Raw genomic sequence first — 20,541 nt, 5'->3', positions numbered from 1 at the left:
GGTATACAATAAAAAGAAAGAAAAGCCAAAAGAACAAGCAGCATGACAACGTGAACTTATAATTGCACCTCAATATGCAAAAAATTAAACATAGAATAGGAAATATAATATTGTGAGAGAATACTCAACCAAAATCAACTTTGTATTAAAGCTCAAAAAGTTAACAATCCATATGTGACAGTCAAATGTAATTCTAGAAAAATGGACTTTATGAGTCTTTAAGTAGATCGTCAATGATCCATATGAATAAAGAGGGTTATTAATATATTTTTAACTTCAAGTTGTGAAAAACTATTAATATATTTCAGAAGAATGGACTTTTTGAGTCTTTAAATCTTTGTTTATAATTGATTATTGAATGAAAAAATATAAAGCATTAATAAAACAATATGTAATATCCAACTATACAAGTGATAAGTAAGTGTTTTTAATGTAGATGAAGATATTAATATATTTTAACTACAAGTTTTGTATCAATAAATACAGAAAATTAAAGTTCACATTACACACAAAGCATTTCATGATGCTCTTTGAAGTTCTAAACAACCAATGCATACAACAAAACCAGAGAAAATCATAAAGCTAGAATTAAGGTTCAACAATTTAAGATAAACAAGATGGCCTACCAAGTTTGGGCAGTATTGCATTGACTGTCTTAAATTCATAGGTGTTGAAGACTCGTATATGTACTGAATTCGTAATAGTGGAGAGAATTAAGATATCTTGGGTCCAACAAAAAAATACAAACTATGATCAACACAAACTAGAGAGAGTAAACATTCACATTCCAAGAGGGAAAACAACTCTCATATATCATAAACCTTTGACTCGAGAGTTTAGTTGCCATGGCAGATGGAACTACGAGTTATTACACATAATGTTTCTACAGCATTACCATGAACTTCAGGAGGTGTCTGTCCATGTCATGAAAGTAGAACATCCCAACTTCTTTAAGGGGGATATAAATAAAGCAGGTATATACAAAAAGAAAGAAAAGTGAAAAGAACAAGCATCATGACAATGTGAACTTACAACTGCACCTCAATATGCTAAACATTAAACATAGAATATGAAATGTAATATTATGAGAGAAAACTCAACCAAAATCAATTTTGTATTAGAGCTCAAAAAATTTAACAATCCATATGTGACAGTCAAATATAATTCCAACAAAATGGACTTTTTGAGTCTTTAAGTAGATCGTCAATGATCCATAAGAATAAAGAGGGTTATTAATATATTGTAACTACAAGCTGTGAAAAATATTTATATATTCCAGCAAAATGGACTTTTTGGGTCTTTAAGTTTTTGCTTAGAATTGATTATTGAATGAAAAAATATGAAGCATTAATAAAAATAATATGTGATATCCAACTATACAAGTAATAAGTAAGTCTGTTTTTAATGTAGATGAAGATATTAATATATTGTTCACATTTGTATCAATAAATCCATAAAACTAAAGTTCACATTACACCCAAAGCATCTCATGCTCTTTGAAGTTCTAAACAACCAATGCATACAACAAAACCAGAGAAAATCATATCGCTAGAATTAAACTTCAGCAATTTAAGATAAACAAGATGGCCTACAAAGTTTGGGCAGTATTGCATTGATTGTCTCGGAATTTACAGGTGTTGAAGACTCGTATATGTGCTAACTTCGTAACAGAGGAGAGGAATAAAATATCATGGGTCCAACAAAGAAATACAAAACTGATGATCAACACAAACCAGAGAGACTAAACATTCACATTCCAAGAGGGAAAACAACTGTCATATATCATAAACGTTTGACTCGAAAGTTTAGTTGTCATGGCTGATGGGAACTGCGAGTTATAGCACATAATGTTTCTACAGCATTAGCATGAACTTCAAGAGGTGTCTGTTCTTGTCATGAAAGTAGTTAGACATTGTGAACATCCCAACTTCTTTAAGGGGAATATAAATAAAGAAACAAACATTAAAGATTCAAATATGTAGAAATTCTATAGAATTTTTTCACAAAAGTCAAAACAAGGAATCAGATTGATATATTTTCTTCTTATTCGACAAAGTTATACATTGTTTCGGACATATTTTCAGACCTAACAACAAGAATAATATGTAAGGCAAAGTAACAAAATTTATAATAAAATAATCAGAAATAACATAACCTTGTAAACATAGATTCATTGTCTTCTCTTCGGTGAAAGAGAGTAAAATCGACTTATAAAGAGACTAAAACTACCGTATCTGTGTGAGCCTCATACCGTATCTGTGTGAGCCTCGTAATAGATTAAATCAATTAAAACCTAATAAGAGATAAATAGAGAGGAGAGTAAACTAACAAATATATATTATTAAAGTTTATTATTTTTTAATATTTATACCACTTAATTAAACAAATAATATTATTTAATTAATTAAACTAAATTCAATTAATTAGTCAACGATATTTAAAAAAATAATATTATCAGTTAATATAATACACTTTCAAGAATTTTGGAATTGTGAGTTAAAACAGTTAGCTAGACATCAGTAATTATTTTGGTTTTTATTTGATTTTTTTGAAATTATATTTCACTTGTTTATATTTGACAAAAACGTATACATGTGATTATTTAACTTTATAGCTAATTATATAATTAATTTAGTAGTATAATAAAGTTATAAGACAATGGTGGTAATGTAATACAATGGCGTATATCACTGAATAGATGCCTAGTTTAAAATAAAAGAACGTTTCAAAATTGATTGAAATTAAGAAAAAATGAATATTTTTGTTGTAGTTAATTATTAGCCAATTAACACAATTAAGAGATTAATAGGAACATTGACATCGTGTAAGAAATATAAGATAAGAAAATAGAAGTAGTATAATTTGATTTAAACATTATTATTAGCTAGGCCACATCTTAATCATTAGGACTATAAATTCATTAACAAGATTAAAATTTGATTATTCTCATCAATTACTAAAACATACCAACTTAAAACTCTTTAAATTTAAGCTCTTATAACAGTTTATCAAACTATGATCCCTTAATCCTAATAGCAAAGTTTATAAATGTGTAAGTATGTTATAAATATGTATCTTATTAGAGATAACTTACAAAGATGGTTCAAGTGAAATGATTTATTCACTATTTTACATAAGGTAATTGAAGAAGATTTCGATAATTTAATATTTCTTAGTGGTGACAGTTTTAAATGAGGGGAGGGTGCATGTGAAAGCGAAACAATTTTTCGAAAATTTGGTTTTGCAAACTAAGTTGTAGCCCAAGACTAAGTTAATGTTTTTTTCATACCTGGTTTTGCAAACTAAGTAAAAAAACTTTATGATTAAACTTAAATTAAGTGTCAACTAACTAAACTTATGATGATTTTTAAAACCTTTTAAAAAATTGGATAGACTTTAATTTATTTAATGAGAGGGTGTGATTTTAAAACGAGTCAAAATATAATTGGGCCTTGTCCTCACTTTGCCGAATTTGACACCACATAGGTCATCCCTGCCTCCATCAAAATTCAAATCTTCTATCATCATTTCGACTCAAGTCTAATCTTTTCACTTCTTTATATCTTCATTTCTTTTAAAAATGATAAAATCTCAAAAATGTAAATGTCACATTTAGATGATGAAATGTTTAAAGGAGAGATCGTATACTGATGAACGCAATAAATATAGAACTACTAAACTTTTTGTAATGTAACCAAAAAACGACGAAGAATCTTTCACTCACATTCACCTTTATTATTAATTTTAAAAAAAAATAAAATAAAATTGAGAACGATTCTTAAATCCTATGTCTTCATTTTCATTCAAGCTTTTATTATAATAATTTTGTTTCTCCGTTCTCATGTAGTTTCTCTTCTCATTTATCTTTTGAAGACCGGAGAATGAGAAAATTGTTATTTCAAGACATTATTGAAAAATATATATACATACGATGTTACAAATAAATAAAAATAAAATAAGATATATAAAGAACAATATCACCGTATTTGATGGTTGATTCGAGACATGTGTTAGACACATTTCCCTTAAAACAGTTCCACCGTCTCCCCATGTGCTAGAGCTTATCACAGATGGCTGTCTCCTAGGGTACAACGAATCTAGTAGTGATTCTGCACTGAAATCACTACTCGTCGAACTTGATCAGCGTACCTGAACTATCACTGGGTTTCAACGGAAATATCGAGCAAAGAACTCGAAGAACACTCACAAAACAAGAAAAAGACTTTTGAAATTCTAGAGTGATAAAGAATGAAAAATGATCAAGTGAGTTTTAGAATAGAGATGTGAGAGTTTATATTGTTGAAAATTTAAACCATTAATAAAATCATCAATTGATCCAACGGTTGACATTACTTGCCTCTTCATTTACCTTAACGTTTTTCTCTTCATTATAGAGTAATTCAATACTAACGTTATATGGTTTTCCAATTTGTTAATAATAATATTAATTATCATAACAAATAATAATAATAACAAACTCATGTAATTTACACTACAAATTAACAACATTTTGTTAATTGGTCATCAAGGCATTTTAGATCAATTAATTTAAATTATACATTTGGATCAAATTTCACCCTTTAATTCACGTTTGAATTTCATGTGAATTTGATTTGATTTTATTACCCATATTCTAATTTCCATTCATTAATGGAATTTATAGAATTAGTTTAAAAATTCAAACAATCCCCCACATTAATGTAAATTGAAAGATTAACCCGGTGAAAGGTTCAACAGTTGAATTCTACATAGGATAGGTAGGTGTAACCCTTTGAACCTTCCCTTGTGAAAGTATATAACTTTACTAGCTGATTAGTAGACTCGATGTCCTTGAACTATTCTGCCTTTTGTGTAAACGATTACTCAATTTCACATAGAATTCTCCCTGATACATGTCAAGCTCTCATGGTTGTGTCCGTTTTGGCCATGGAACACGCGCCTGGTTCTGTGAGAGTGTCTAGAATTGAGCCGTGCAATTCCTTCAAAGCGGCCCCACTTCTCCCTCACATAGGTGATCTTTTTGTTCACAAAGAATCATTAAAAGCGATATGCTTATCCTCGTCAAAATATATATTGTTTCATTATAGGATTAATCCTCAACAATAATTTTCCAAGTCAGTACAATTAGGTTGTCCCATTGAACCTAGTTTCTTGGGATCTCTAGTCTGCATAGGTTGGGTTTTCCTTCATACCAACTTATAGTAGGCTGATGTCTTAAAAGACTTTCAAACAAACTCTATATTCAATAATTTTATTAGTGGATCCACAATGTTATCTTTGACTTTCATAGTCAAATTTGATAACTCCATTAGAGAGTATAGTCTAATGACATTATGTCTAAGACGTGTATGTCTAGACTTGTCATTGACTCTAAGCTTGTCCAATTTCAAATTACTATCACAATAATTCGAAATTTCTGTTGGTACATTCTTAGTTAACCTTGGAACATCTTCTAATAAGAAGCATAGTCATTCGTACATGCTTATCGTTTAATTTTTTATGAAAATATTGTTTACTTGGCTAACTAGTAGACAAAATGTCTTTGAACTATTCTGCCTTCGTGTAAACGATTATATATTTTACATAAAAATATTTTATTTTTCAACATAAGTCAAAAATATTGATTATAACGTTTAATCTATCCATCATAAGTTTCTTAGAAGATTTCCATACGTAGATTGCACTTCTAAGTGTAAACATATTCAATTTTAGACGTAAAGTCTTTCATTTAATAATGTCAATATATCATTTGATAACAACATGATATTTATCAAATATGATATTTATCAAATGATATTTCGTTTAGTGCAATTCATATCCTTAATGAATTTAATCATTTTTATCGTAATTTTCAACAATAAAAATATCATACAAAAGACACGCAATGAAATAATTTTCATTGTCTTCATGATATATATAATTGTCACATCCACTTTTTAATAAAAGTATGATCAAATTTTCATATCATTATTATAAAATTTGTTATAAGTCATATCAAGACTTTATAAACTTTCTTTTTCAATTATTTCATAAAATCTTTTTGAAGACATTGGTTCTTCAAAGTTTTATGAAAATAATGTCAAAATATGACACGTCTCTTGATTTCAAAATCCTCAAATCTAAAATATCGATTTGAACACCAACTTAACAAGTATAAACAAGGTGTTTTCTTGTTATTTTATTTCTTTTTATAAAGTTGCGCAATTTTATCTTTTATAGAGAACATATTTCTCTAACAACAAATAATTTTTACATTTATCATAATATACACAATTATTTTTGTGTTATAATCAATAAAAATATTTGCCCCCACATTAGTGTTGGTATCCATTTTAAATCACACATTTGTATGATTTAAATCAATGATTTTCTAATCAAGAAATTTTCACATATAGTTCTTTTACAGATTTCTTTTGTTATACTTATCATACAATGAATAAGATAACTATATCATAAATATTTAATTGAATAAAATATAATTTCTATACAAGAGATTAGAATGTTTATTCATATATAAATCATTCTTCACATAATCTCTACATAAGAAATTAAAAATATTTAATCAATTAAAATATTTATTTCAACACTTAATTTCTATAAAAGAAATTAGAATATTTAATCAAATAAATATTCACCATATCACATTATTTCTACAAAAGAAATCATAATGTTTCAAGCATCTTTGACCGAAGTCGCTTAAACATTTATTTCCGGTTGCACGTTTGCATCCCGTAATATCGGCACGTTTGCCACATTATTCTCAAATCAAACAAGACTTTGTTTGTAATTATTTAATTTCAAAATTATCAAATTAATTAGTCTTAATGATACAATTGAATAATATATATCAAATATATAATTGAATAACATAATCAAATGATATGTCATATATATTATAATTACCTCATATATCATTAAGCAAATACCTTCTAAAATACATCAATAATTGATAATTAATTTTTAATTTTTAATCAAATATAAAATAACTAATTATTATAAATAATTATTAATGTCATCAATTTCTTAATTAATGATGACTTTTAACTTTCTACTGGAGTTATTGTATACCAAAATACACAATAATTTTATGAAAAATGTAGAATTTTCTAATAAAATAAAAGAGACATATAATAATCTTTTCATGTATGTATATAAATAACAAGTTAATCATACATATTCTCAATTAACACAAGTTATCATATTATTAGCTAATATGAATGTTATATATATATATATATATATAAGCAATCACTTAACAACACAATATATAACTACAAATGTACTTCATGTCTGTCATGATTTCTATTAAAATGCTTCAAAATATTAATGACAACATCATTTTGAAAAATTAAATTTCTATATAAGAAACTATTAAGTGTCCCAATTTATTTCATAATTTCTACACAAGAAATTAGAATGATTCCAACATCCATGATTAAAATCATTTAACGGGCCTCATTCATCTCTCATAATTTTTTACACAAGAAATTGGACAATGACTAGAGTCATTTTAACATGTTTGATTTCTACAAACAAATCATTAACCATCTTATTCATCTCAACACAAGAAATTAAAATGATTTTTACATCAATGACTCAAGTCATTTTAAGGAGTCTAAAGAAATTATTGACTACCTCATTCATCTCCAACATTAATGGATAAAGTCATTTTAAGGAGTCTGATATCTAAAAAGAAATCATTTCATTGACTACCCCATTCATCTCCAACATCAATAATGACTAAAGTCATTTTTTAATTAGTCTAGTTTTTATCAAGAAATTATTGATTATCCATTCATCTCATAATTTCTATACAAGAAATTAGAATGGTTCCAACATCAATGACTAGAGTCAATTTAGCAAGTCTGATTTTTACCAAGAAAAACCATTGACTATCCTTCATCTCATATTATTTCTACACAAGAAATTAGAATGGTTTCAATATAGTTTTAACATCAATGACTAAAGTCATTTTAACTAGTCTGATTTCTACCAAGAACTAGGAACCTTTCGCCTCCTTGCGCGTCTGAACTTCGAACCACTGCGCCAATGCACCATTTCATTGTTGTATCGCTTTTATGACATTTTGTCTTTTTTCTAGAGACAATGTATACTTCATGTTTGACTAGACTCTGTCAACAAATGAATATATGCACATTTAAAACGATAACTTATTACCATAATAAAATGTAATATATAAAACAATGTATAAATAAAGATATGATCTCTCTTTGTTTATTAAATCTTCCTACCATATTCTTATTAATTATATTGATTAATTAAAAAGAATGTATATATTATAATTAATTATTTTAAAACTGAAACCATATGTTTCAATTATAATTAATTTTAACACCATAAATTTTATAAAAATTGAAAGCTAACATATTAGTTACTTTCTTATTTTCATTCATTATTATTAATAATTTTAATAACCAAACAAATCTTCAAAATAAAACTAGAACAAATTAAATTAATTATGTTCTAATTTATTTTATATATAATATTTATATAATGAATATACATATTAAAGTTCTTTAAGAAAAATTTTATATCAAAATATATTAGCTTATAAAATTAAGCTTTAACAACATAAGAATATATGTGTTAATAATCAACATATTTATATACAATAAAGACTTATCTTTATTTGTTGATTTTTTCTTCTTAAGATGAATCATTTCCATTTTTCGAAATGAGCATTATCTCTTTCGCAACACCGCGACTCGTATTTCTGAAACATCAAAGACAAAAAAAATATTTGATGGCGCAAGCTCTTAAATAGCTTAGCACAAATAAACTATTTTAAGATTGTTAGAAATAATGTCTTGAAATAACAGAAAATATATATATACATACAATGTTACAAATAAATAAAAATAAAATAAGATATACGAAGAACAATATCACCGTATTTGATGGTTGATTCGAGGTATGTGTTAGACACATTTCCCTTAAAATAGTTCCACCGTCTCCCCATGTGCTAGAGCTTATCACAGATGGCTGTCTCCTAGGGTACAACGAATCTAGTAGTGATTCTGCACTGAAATCACTACTCGTCGAACTTGATCAGCGTACCTGAACTATCACCGGGTTTCAACGGAAATATCGATCAAAGAACTCGAAGAACACTCACAAAACAAGAAGAAGACTTTTGAAATTCTAGAGTGATAAAGAATGAAAAATGATCAAGTGAGTTTTAGAATAGAGATGTGAGAGTTTATATTGTTGAAAATTTAAACCATTAATAAAATCATCAATTAATCCAACGGTTGACATTACTTGCCTCTTCATTTACCTTAACGTTTTTCTCTTCATTATAGAGTAATTCAATATTAACGTTACATGGTTTTCCAATTTGTTAATAATAATATTAATTATCATAACAAATAATAATAATAACAAACTCATGTAATTTACACTACAAATTAACAACATTTTGTTAATTGGTCTTCAAGGTATTTTAGATCAATTAATTTAAATTATACATTTTGATCAAATTTCACCCTTTAATTCACGTTTGAATTTCATGTGAATTTGATTTGATTTTATTACCCATATTCTAATTTCCTATCATTAATGGAATTTATAGAATTAGTTTAAAAATTCCAACAAAAATTTTGAGCGAAACTTGTGATTTCGATGCAAATGAACATGGAGAACACAATTTTGACACTTATTACCACCAACAAAACAAAAGGTTAATGGACATCTATCATAGTTTTTCTATGTTACTCTTAGGTTTGAAAAGAATGTTGATAATAAATAAATATATAATTTGATATTTATGTAAAATTTTGAAGAGAAGCATATTAGCAAAAAAATTCACTCCTAAATCAGTAATCTTTCATAGAGAGATAAGTTTTACTTGTAAAAAAATAAGTAAAAAATAGATGCATTAAAAATAATAAATGTAAGGTATTTCAAAAGGATCATAATCTACCATCTTGTAAAATGTGTCAAACAATTAAAAAAAATGTTATTTATATAGAAAAGCAAAATAAATATTTTATGTGAAAAATAATGTCAATAGATCACTAAGTTAAAAAAAAATGTATTGAAGACAAATTATCACATAATATAAAAATAGGAAAACCAATGCAGCGAAATAAATTGATATTGTAGTTATTAATCCCTCTCATTCATTACTTTTTTCTTTCACCCCTTCACTAAATCTAAAATATATATTTATATTATTTAATTAATTTATTTATTTTAAAAATAAATAGTAATAGCGAGAATAAATAAAATCAATTAATATTTAATTTATAATATATATATATTTATATTACTTAATTAATTTATTTATTTTAAAAATGAATAGTAATAGAGACAATAAATAAAATCAATTAATATTTAATTTATAATATATATAAATATGTGATGAATGTTAAATATATTCAATTATAAACTATTAAAATTAATTATATATATTACAATAAAATGTTTGATTAATTAAGTTATATAAAATTTGGGTTAATGTGTTAACTAAAAAATTATTTATTTATTTAAATTATTTGAGATAACTAATAATAATAATAATAATTAAATATCAAATTAACAATAAAATATAAAATTATCAAATTAACAATAAAATATAAATTATATATATCTTATTTAGTTTCTCAACTAATTGAATCTTACCTCTAGTTTATCAATCAATTAATATATTACATTAACCTTTTTTTTAATAATTATTTTCAGAGATAATAAGTAAAAATGAAAAAAAAAAAAAACAAATAATAATTTTATATTTAATTTTTTTCTCTTATATAATGTTAAATTATAAAAAAATATATATTATTTTAGAATTATAAAAAAAAAAAAGTGATATATATATATATATTAATAAATTTATATCTATAACAAATATATATACACATAGAAAAAAGATTGATGTGGGAATTTGGAAGGGAGGGAAGGAGAATGATTTGACAATTTGATTTGCTCCCCTTATATATATAATTTAAAAATATTTGTAAAAGTAATAAATTTATATTAAGTATATTAATATATAAATATATATATATAATTTAAAAATATATTTTAGTTTATTATATATCTATATATATAATATTTTAATCATTTCAAAAATTGTATGCATTTTTAATTTAATTAACATTATAATATTTTAATAATAATAATAATAATAAATTAATTAATATTATTTAATAAATTGGAAGGAGAGAAAAAATTTTTAGGTGTAAAGTCAGTTCAATGTTGTCACATCTATTATAGAAAAAAATAATATAACTTAATAATTTAAATAAATATACCCTTCTTGGTTATGCTATTTCAAATTAATAAGATGTATGTCAAGTTTAGTAATAAAAAATGATGTGAAAATACATTTCTACCTTTAAAGCATTTTTTTCCTTAACTATCTTCAAGGACATACTTCATATGTCTGTAACGATCTTTATTGAAATCTCTATATCATTTTATTTTACTTGGTTCACGAAATGAATTCCATCTCATGAATCGAATAAATCAATTACAAAATAAAAAGGTAAATCTTACACTAAAAAGAGTATTTTTATGAAGAAGTATTACATCCCATGTATATGCGGCAAATTTTATGTAAAATTTTCTCCCTTCTCCTTTTGAATTTGAGAGAATATGTTAATAAAATAATAGTCTTTATCCAAGCAATTCCGTCCACAAAAGAACGTCTCTAATCTCCAACAACACTAATTTGACCAATATCATACAATTATCACAAATTGAAAATAGAGGAATATTCAAAATTTACATTGATACCTTATTAGAAAACGAAAGAATAAAGGCGAAAGAATGATAGAATGAGACAAGAATTTGCTGCTTCGACGACGATTCTTCATTTATCGACGATGACAGGGAAGGAATGAAAGACAGGCTCTCTCTCATCTTTTACATCGTTGACACTCTCTCATTTACAGCAGCTTAGGAGGCGGACATATTATTTAGAACTGTGCATATATATATATCTTACCGGTCTATTTAATTCGATTTGATTCTCTTTGTTTTTTATCGCTAAAAATTTCTATAACGTTATAAATGTATTTTCATTCAGTTTATTCATTGAGTTTATTCATCAATAGACTTGCAATACAAATTCTTCTGTCTTTGTTAATTTGAAGTAGGAAAAATAATATAGAATAGGAAAGGGTAAATTCATTTTTTATTATATATATAAAAAAATGAAAATAAAAAGTTAACATCATTATAACATTATATAACAAAGTGCTGAAATGAGCCGATCTCTAATAATAAATACGAGACTAATCAAACTTTCAGACTCAAACTTTGAATAGTTCATACATTTATATGATCTAGTTGATGAGCTAATTTTTTTCCTTCTTTATATATATTTAGTTTCATATCATTAATTTGATTTTTTTTTAACTTCAAATGTTTGTAATCATTAATTATTGTTAACATAAATTTTATAAATTTATTTTATTCATTTTAATATTGTTTTATTGCAGGTATCATGGTGTAAGGATCGATCTTAAAGTAAGTCTAGCAAGCTCACTGACTTGACAGTCCATATAGTACAATCCATTTATTAAAAATAATTATATTATTTAGTTAAATTTATTAATTGTTGGTTATAGGTTTAAATATATAAAAAAAATTAAACAATTTAAAATAAAAATTAAGAAATTCAAATTCTTTTCACGTTTTTTTATTATAAGACTGCTCAATACTCGGGGCCACACTAACTATACATATAAGTATTGATATTTAATATAACAATAACAATTAATTATATATGATTTTGACAATTTATTATAAGAGCTTTTTAGAAGAATTCAATCTACAAACATTTTGATAAAACATGTTTATTTATGTATTTAAGGAGGTCATTCCTTTATTTCATATAAATTTTAAGTCATGAATATATAATTATTTAATTTTAATATTTATTTACTTTTTAAGGAAAATTTTTTTTTAAAGTTTGATGTTTTCTTATTTTAGAATTATTTTTTTTTATAAAAAATTTAATATTAAATTATATAAGGGGTTATAAATAAAATATTAACTTACATATAATAAAGTTAATATTTAAAATATCAAATGAACTAAATAAAATTTTAAAAGGTTAAATAGTACAAATGTGATTAAAATTTTAAAAGAAATCATAAAAAAATAATGCAATGTTTTGAGGGTTACTATAAGAAAAACTTATTTGAGATCCACAACTAGTAATAAAAGAGAGCAAGTCGAACAAACAGTGTCAGAATAATCTCTACCCAAAATTATAAGCGACAATCAAACAATGAAAAAAGTTCTGTTAAATAATAACTAACCCATATAATTAAAATAACGAGAAAGTTATAAAAATTATTAGAGGCATGAAAGATGAATTCCTAAAACTCTATTTGAAAAATAAAATCAACTTTAGATTTGATAACATCATTTTTTTTTTTTTTGCTAGGAATGATACGAATACAAAATCGAGAAATGATGCAATCACGATTAGAGGGCATAAGCAATAGACAATTAAACCAAATATTTGAAGTATTTTTCGGATTGCTAAAATTTAAAATGACAAATTTGAGTAGTAAAAAGAGAAATTAGTAACACTCTGATACTTAAAAAAAATATCATGAACAAAATGATTTTTCAACTTTTTTTTATTTATCTTTTTTATAATTATTAAAAAAATTTATAAGAAATTAATTTTCAGTAAATTCAAATATAGTTACATATTAATAGATAAATAATACAATATAACATCTATAAAATCAAAATAAACTATTAATGATTTAGATATAAAATTGCATAAATAATTTACAAAAATAAAAATTCAAGGAAAAAATTCAACGATTAAACAATTGTTAAGAATTCTTCCAAAGACGAACTTATTTAAATTTTTAAACGGTGAGTGTTGAAGTAGAACAAGTTGAACGAAACAATAAAACAGAGTTGGGAGAATCTCTAGCTATCAAATATTGTGAACAATAGTTAAAATTATCTTTAATTCAGGGTTGATAAACAACGTCAGAAAATGTCATGCCAAAAAAAATGGATCATCTACATATATGACCAAAATAGTGAAAAATTCATACCGGTAGGAGGTCTCTATATGAAAAATCAAATCGATTAACTTTTTATTGAAAAAAATAAATAAATAAATCCAGTATTTTTATTATTTCGATTCCTTTGCTGTTATAAAGGGGACAAACACGAATCGAAAAATGATCACTAACACAATCAGATGGTATGAGCAGCAACATATCCACCAACGATTAAGAATATTATTCCAAATATAAAAAATTAAAACGAAAAAATCAATTAAACTAAACATGATACCCCGAACAAAACGCAATATTTATATGTGATGATAATAAAATAAAGACATTCTGATACTTAAAAAAAGTCAATAGAGAGAAAAAAAGAATAATTTTATTTATATATTAATCTTGTTCCTAAATCCTAATGTATACGTTCGATGATGATGATAATATTAATATATTAAAGAATGAATAAGACAAATGTTTGCCGTTTTACAATTTGTGAGTAATCATGATCCTCTCAATCTTGGGATGATAAGGAAGAATAAATGAGGTGGCGTATACATGCATACTGTAAATTAATTAAAGTAATTATATTTTTTTTTTTAAATAATTTATTATCCTTTTATTAAGAACCCAAAAGGGAGAGAAAATGTCAATTATCAAAGTTACACAAATCCTATTTTTAATTAAAAAAATTAAATGACTCTAGAGTATCTGAATAGAAATAAATAAAAATAAAGATTAAAAAAACTAAAACATACCAATCATACTACTTAACATTCTTGTTCAATCTATTGCTCTCGCAGTCCACCTACTTTTTCTAATCACTTGTTTGGCTCTAGGCTTCTTTATTGGTGATTGAACTGTTGCATTTGATGATGATTGTTTGTGAGCATTAACTTTATTCCCTTGGATCAGTTTTGTTTTAGAGGAGCCAACACTAATCTAATAAAATGAATTATATTTCAGTATTTTAGAAATTTCACATTTACCTTCACATTCTACTTTCAAAGTTTCTTCTTCATTATGATCCACTTCATTCTTATCACTTCCTTCCTCTAATTCTTCCATTTTTTCTTCCTCCAACTCTTCATCTTCTTCTTTCTCTAATTTTTCATCTTTCATTTCTTTTGATTATATCATCATTCCCATTATCTGCATCTCCATCTTTAGCTTCCTCATTCTGATTATCCGATTCTTCAATTTCTTCCTCATTTTGCTCTTGAACTTTTAGCTTTTATTTTTTTTCTTCAATTTCTTTTGTACATTTATTATTGGGATGTTCAAAAGTATTGCAGAATGTACATCTGTTTGACCTCCATTCATACGTAATATTCATGTCTGTGGGTTTGTCTTTTCTATCAACTATTGTCATCTTTGCTCGTAAAGTGCTTCTAGGATGCACTTCAATGTTTATCCTAACATATGTGATGTGTTCGCTTTCCTCCGTTATTGAGTTCATATATAATGGTTTTCCCAAGAGACTAGCAAAATGACTAAGTGATTTTGCGTTATACATATGAGCTGGAATGTTCCTTAGTTTGAACCAAATTTGAGTTGTTTCCTTTGGTTTGCTGAGTAGGCCAACTTCATACAGTTTGACCCAACATATGTGTGTCCCAACTTCAGAATATTTTCTAGATTTGTTCCTTACTTGAATTTCAAGAAATAGAGATCATGAATATTTACTGATACCTTTTCCAGTCCTATATGCTCCATTGTTTTAGCAAAACATCCTTAGTGACTGGCAGGGGCGGAGCCAGGATTTGAAACCTACCCGGGCTAATTTTTTATTAAAAAAATCTATCCGAGCTAGTTTTATAGTTTGCTGTCACCAATGCCTTTTAGCGACGGAAAATAACCAATAACAACAATAATTTACCGTCGTTATTGATAAAATACATACAGTCTGTTTAAGGCTACCCGGGCTACAGTCCGGGCCGGCTTGTACTTGGCTCCGCCCCTGGTGACAGGGAAAGATACATGATTTATACCTATGTAGTTCTCAACAACTATATTTTCCAATTCTTTAATGCATTTTTTCCTCCACTTCAACCGATAATTTAAACTCAAAAGGGATTTAAGAATCTCAACTTTTGGTTTAAAATCTCCCAAATAAGTTTTACCTTTATATTTCTACAAATCTTCATATTTATGTCCTACATTTTTCTTCCAGGCATCATTAACTTTCCAACTGGAATTACTTATGATAGTATAGGTCTTGGTTTTGGGGCACTTCAGCTCCCTCATTGTTTCCACAGACCAACTAACTATCTTCTTGTATTCCTCTTATTTAAGTAAGTTTCAATCCTGAAGATAGTGAATATTGAGTTGGATAGTGGTTTGTTGTGTTTTTCTTACTTAGTTGAATCTCTCGTTTCTTAGCTTGGAACAACAATGTCATAATTTGATTCTTGAGTCCATAGAGATTTGTCCTTTGTTGTATCCAACCTTCCATATTTCATTATTTTTTATTTCAAGCTTCAAACATTCAGTTTCATTCTGCATTTTTTTCTCAATCTTCTAAGAGCTCTGTTTTTACATTTCTGGTTTCTTAGAAATCTGTTTTTTTTCCTGTTTTATATATTATTTTCTTACAAATACACTTAACCATTTAACCAGACGCAGAATTTACCGTCTGACGGACTCGAACCCAGGAATATATAATTAATATACACCTCTTATTCTTGCTAGTCTAGAAGAGGTGATATATATAAAAAACAAGGACATTCCGACAATTAAAAAAGTCATTAGAAAAAAAATTATTAATTTTATTTATATATAAATCTTCTTCCTAAATCCTAATGTATCCGTTCGATGATGATAATACTAATATATTAAAGAATGAATAAGACAAATGTTTGCCGTTTAAAATTTTTTAGTAATCATGATCCTCTCAATCTTGGAATGATAAGGAAGAATAAATGAGGTGGCATATACATGCATATTGTAAATTAATTAAAGTATTTATATATATATATATATATATATATATATATATATATATATATATATATATATATATATATATATATATATATATATATATATATATATATATATATATAATAGAATAACAAATTAAGTAAATAACCTACCAACATACTTAACTTTTAACACCCCACACCCCATATCCCATATCCCATACCCCACACCCCACACCCCCACACCCCCACACCCCCACACATTAGGATTAGTATGCACCTTTTATTACCCCACACCCCATATCCCATATCCCATATCCCATACCCCACACCCCACACCCCACACCCCCACACCCAACACCCCACACCCCACATCCCAGACCCCCACACCCCCACACCCCCACACCCCCACACCCCCACACCCCCACACATTAGGATTAGTATGCACCTTTTATTACCGCTAGACTAAAGAGATTATATATATATATATATATATATATTATATATATTATATATATATATATATATATTTATAAATATATTTATAAATACTTTATTTAAAGTATATAAAATATTATTATAGATATTGAGGTATTATAAAAATATTTTATTTAATGTATAAAATATTATGATAGTATTAAATTTTAATTAGGAAGATTTCCTAAATTTATTGATACATACATTGACTAACATAAATAATAACATAAACTATTCTTTTGTTTCTTGCTCTCTATTATATTTTTTTAAGTCTCAACTTCATATTCATTTATGAGTTTCTTGCTCTCTATTATATTTTTTTAAGTCTCAACTTCATATTCATTTGTGATTGATCTTCGAATAAGGTACGTTTAATCTTATGCATAAATCTTAATATGGTATCAGAGCGAGGTTAAAAAAGAAAACCACATATTCGATTTCAACAACTTACTTGACAGATCAGAAAAATTCGTAAACCTAACTTCATCAAACAAATCGATCAAGAACAACCAAGAACAATGATCAAGAAACTATAAATGATTACAAGCTTTTTTTTAAAATGATTCAAAATATTGAAAGAAAAAAAGAAGAGTGGTTGGAGAATTCAAGTAAGTTTTCTTTATTAGTCTCAAAATTAAACATGATGCTTATAGTATTAATGTAATAAAAAGTAATATTATTATGAATATTTATGAGATCATTGATTTTAAATCAAAATTAAAGACAATGGAATTATAAAAAAATTAATTTTCCCAAAATTTTAAATAAGACAAATGGTATTTATAATTGATGTTGGCCCAATGGGTTTTGTATATCTGCTAAAATACTCATAGTCATGAGTATCAAACTACATGAAAATTGTCAAAATTTAACTATGAACATTTGATTGGATTGATCATTTTATCTACATGGAGGAGAGTCAATTATTCTCACATCAACAATTCTTACTCTACTAAGTTATTTTGAATGGAATACTAATATTCGACTTGGTCTACTATCAAAGATGAAAACATGTTTCATTGACTATTCTTACAAGATACTTGAGGATTTAAAAAACAACGTTTTGGAGGATAGTTGATGCAACCGTAAAGATTTGGATAATGAATACAATCGACAAAAAAATAAGCAAGACCTAGATGATTTCTATGAGAGCATCAAGGATTCGATTCCGATGATGGATCATCTAACAACCGTCTACTTTTAAATGCTAGGAAGAAAAAAAACAAATCAACATCATGAAGACAATATTCAACCACGTTCATTGAGAATTCAAGTTAAACAAACTTCAAGAAGACAAGAATTTTAGATAACTTTTCTTAACTTCTAGCATTTGAACGTATGTAATATAAACTTTTCTTAAATATTTAGATATATATTTAAAAAATATTTTATTTAATGTATAGAATATTATGATAGTTGGCCCCTCCGATAACTTCTCTCTAGAAAAATAAATTTTATGAAGAGAAATGTCAAATTTTGTTGGCCCCTTCAATATTTTTTTTTAGTATCAGAGGTTGTTTTATTTTTCTTTCTATCATTCTGATTTGAGTTAATGTTTCGTTTTGTTTGGTCTGGCATCTTATTTAACTAGATTGTTTTTTATGTCTTGAATTTTTATAGTTTGAATAATACTTTCAATCGTTGGTGGGTTGTCTATACCATTCGATTGTGTTAATGATCAATTTTTGAATCCGTATACGTCCCTTCTTAACAACATAAAAAATTAAATAATCGGATATTAAGATATTTTTCTTTTTTTCAATAAAAAGTTACTTGATTTTATCTTTCATATGGAGGACCAAATATGATTTATATTTTGAAATACATATTTAAGGTTTGTTTGATTATTAAAAATAGAAGATATATTTTTCTATCCTATCTTTTACAAAGGATCTATTTAAAATAAAAAAAAATTAAAGTTGAAATATTACTAATTATTCAGTTTTTAATCACCAAATAATCTTACCAAAAATTTAATATCATCATGAACAATTAAATAATTTGTTTGTAAGCGGAATTAAAAGAATTATAGATATCAAATAATTAATAAAAAAGAAAAAACATAAGTTTCTTCATCATTTTTAAATTAAAGAATTTTATTTATGATTGGTAAGGTTTTAAAATTAATAAATGTGAGTTGTTAAAAAAATGGCCCAAATATAAAGTTTATTTATTAATGGTAAATTATAAATATATATATATATATATATAATAATACTTAATTTCAAATTTTACAATAACTTTGATTTGTTTGAATATGAGAGTAAATGAATACTTGGGTCGAGTAATAAGTTGATCTGCCCATTAATTTGAAACGGTTAATTTAAAAAATAAATAAACAAATAGGATAAATATAAGTTTCAAATTTGCAACACAAAAAAAAAACAAGTACAACTATTTAACCAACTTGACTAATAACCCTTTATATTTTAAATTTAAAAAACAATTGTTGTGATACTTAGTGAGTCCTTAGTGAGCTGATAGAAGTCGTAGTCTATGTAGGTTGTGATACTTCCATCATTTCTCACGTCAGCATTGTTAAAGAATTTGGTAACTTCCTCTTCGAGGATGTTATTTGATCCTTCAAGAATTTGGTAACTTTGGATTGATTCAAAGTTGATGATTATGGAGTTTCGGAGTTGAGCATTCATCTAAAAATTGAGAGATACACCAGTTTTTAGACTTAGAGAGAGAGAGAGAGGCAAAGAGTTGTGATTTGATTTATGAGTGGATGTGTTCCTTATATAGTGGAGCGGTTACAAAACATTTAATGAGAATATTTCAAAATATATGACCGTTACGTGTTGTCAATATTTTCGCATTGAATGTACTTTGAAGATATGTTACATTTTCAAGAGAATATGTTTGAGAAGGTACAATGTAGACTATCATGCCTATCTGAACTAGTCACTACTTTCGAGAAGTGAACACGTCTTTTCCCAATGTTTTGATTTTGAAATTTTCCGGTTTTAGTTGATTTTTGGTTTGAATAGGTGAAAGGAGCGGTAGCTTCTCCCTGAGAAGGTGCCTGGTTTAACAATGGAAGTTTGAACCGAAATTTTTGAACGAAAGATAGATTTCATTAACCACAATACCTAACCGATATTACAACAAAATTATCGGTTTGGTATTGATCA

This window comes from Impatiens glandulifera, chromosome 1 (genome assembly GCF_907164915.1).
Source record: "Impatiens glandulifera chromosome 1, dImpGla2.1, whole genome shotgun sequence".
Taxonomy (NCBI): Eukaryota; Viridiplantae; Streptophyta; class Magnoliopsida; order Ericales; family Balsaminaceae; genus Impatiens; species Impatiens glandulifera.
This window is presented reverse-complemented; position numbering follows the sequence as displayed.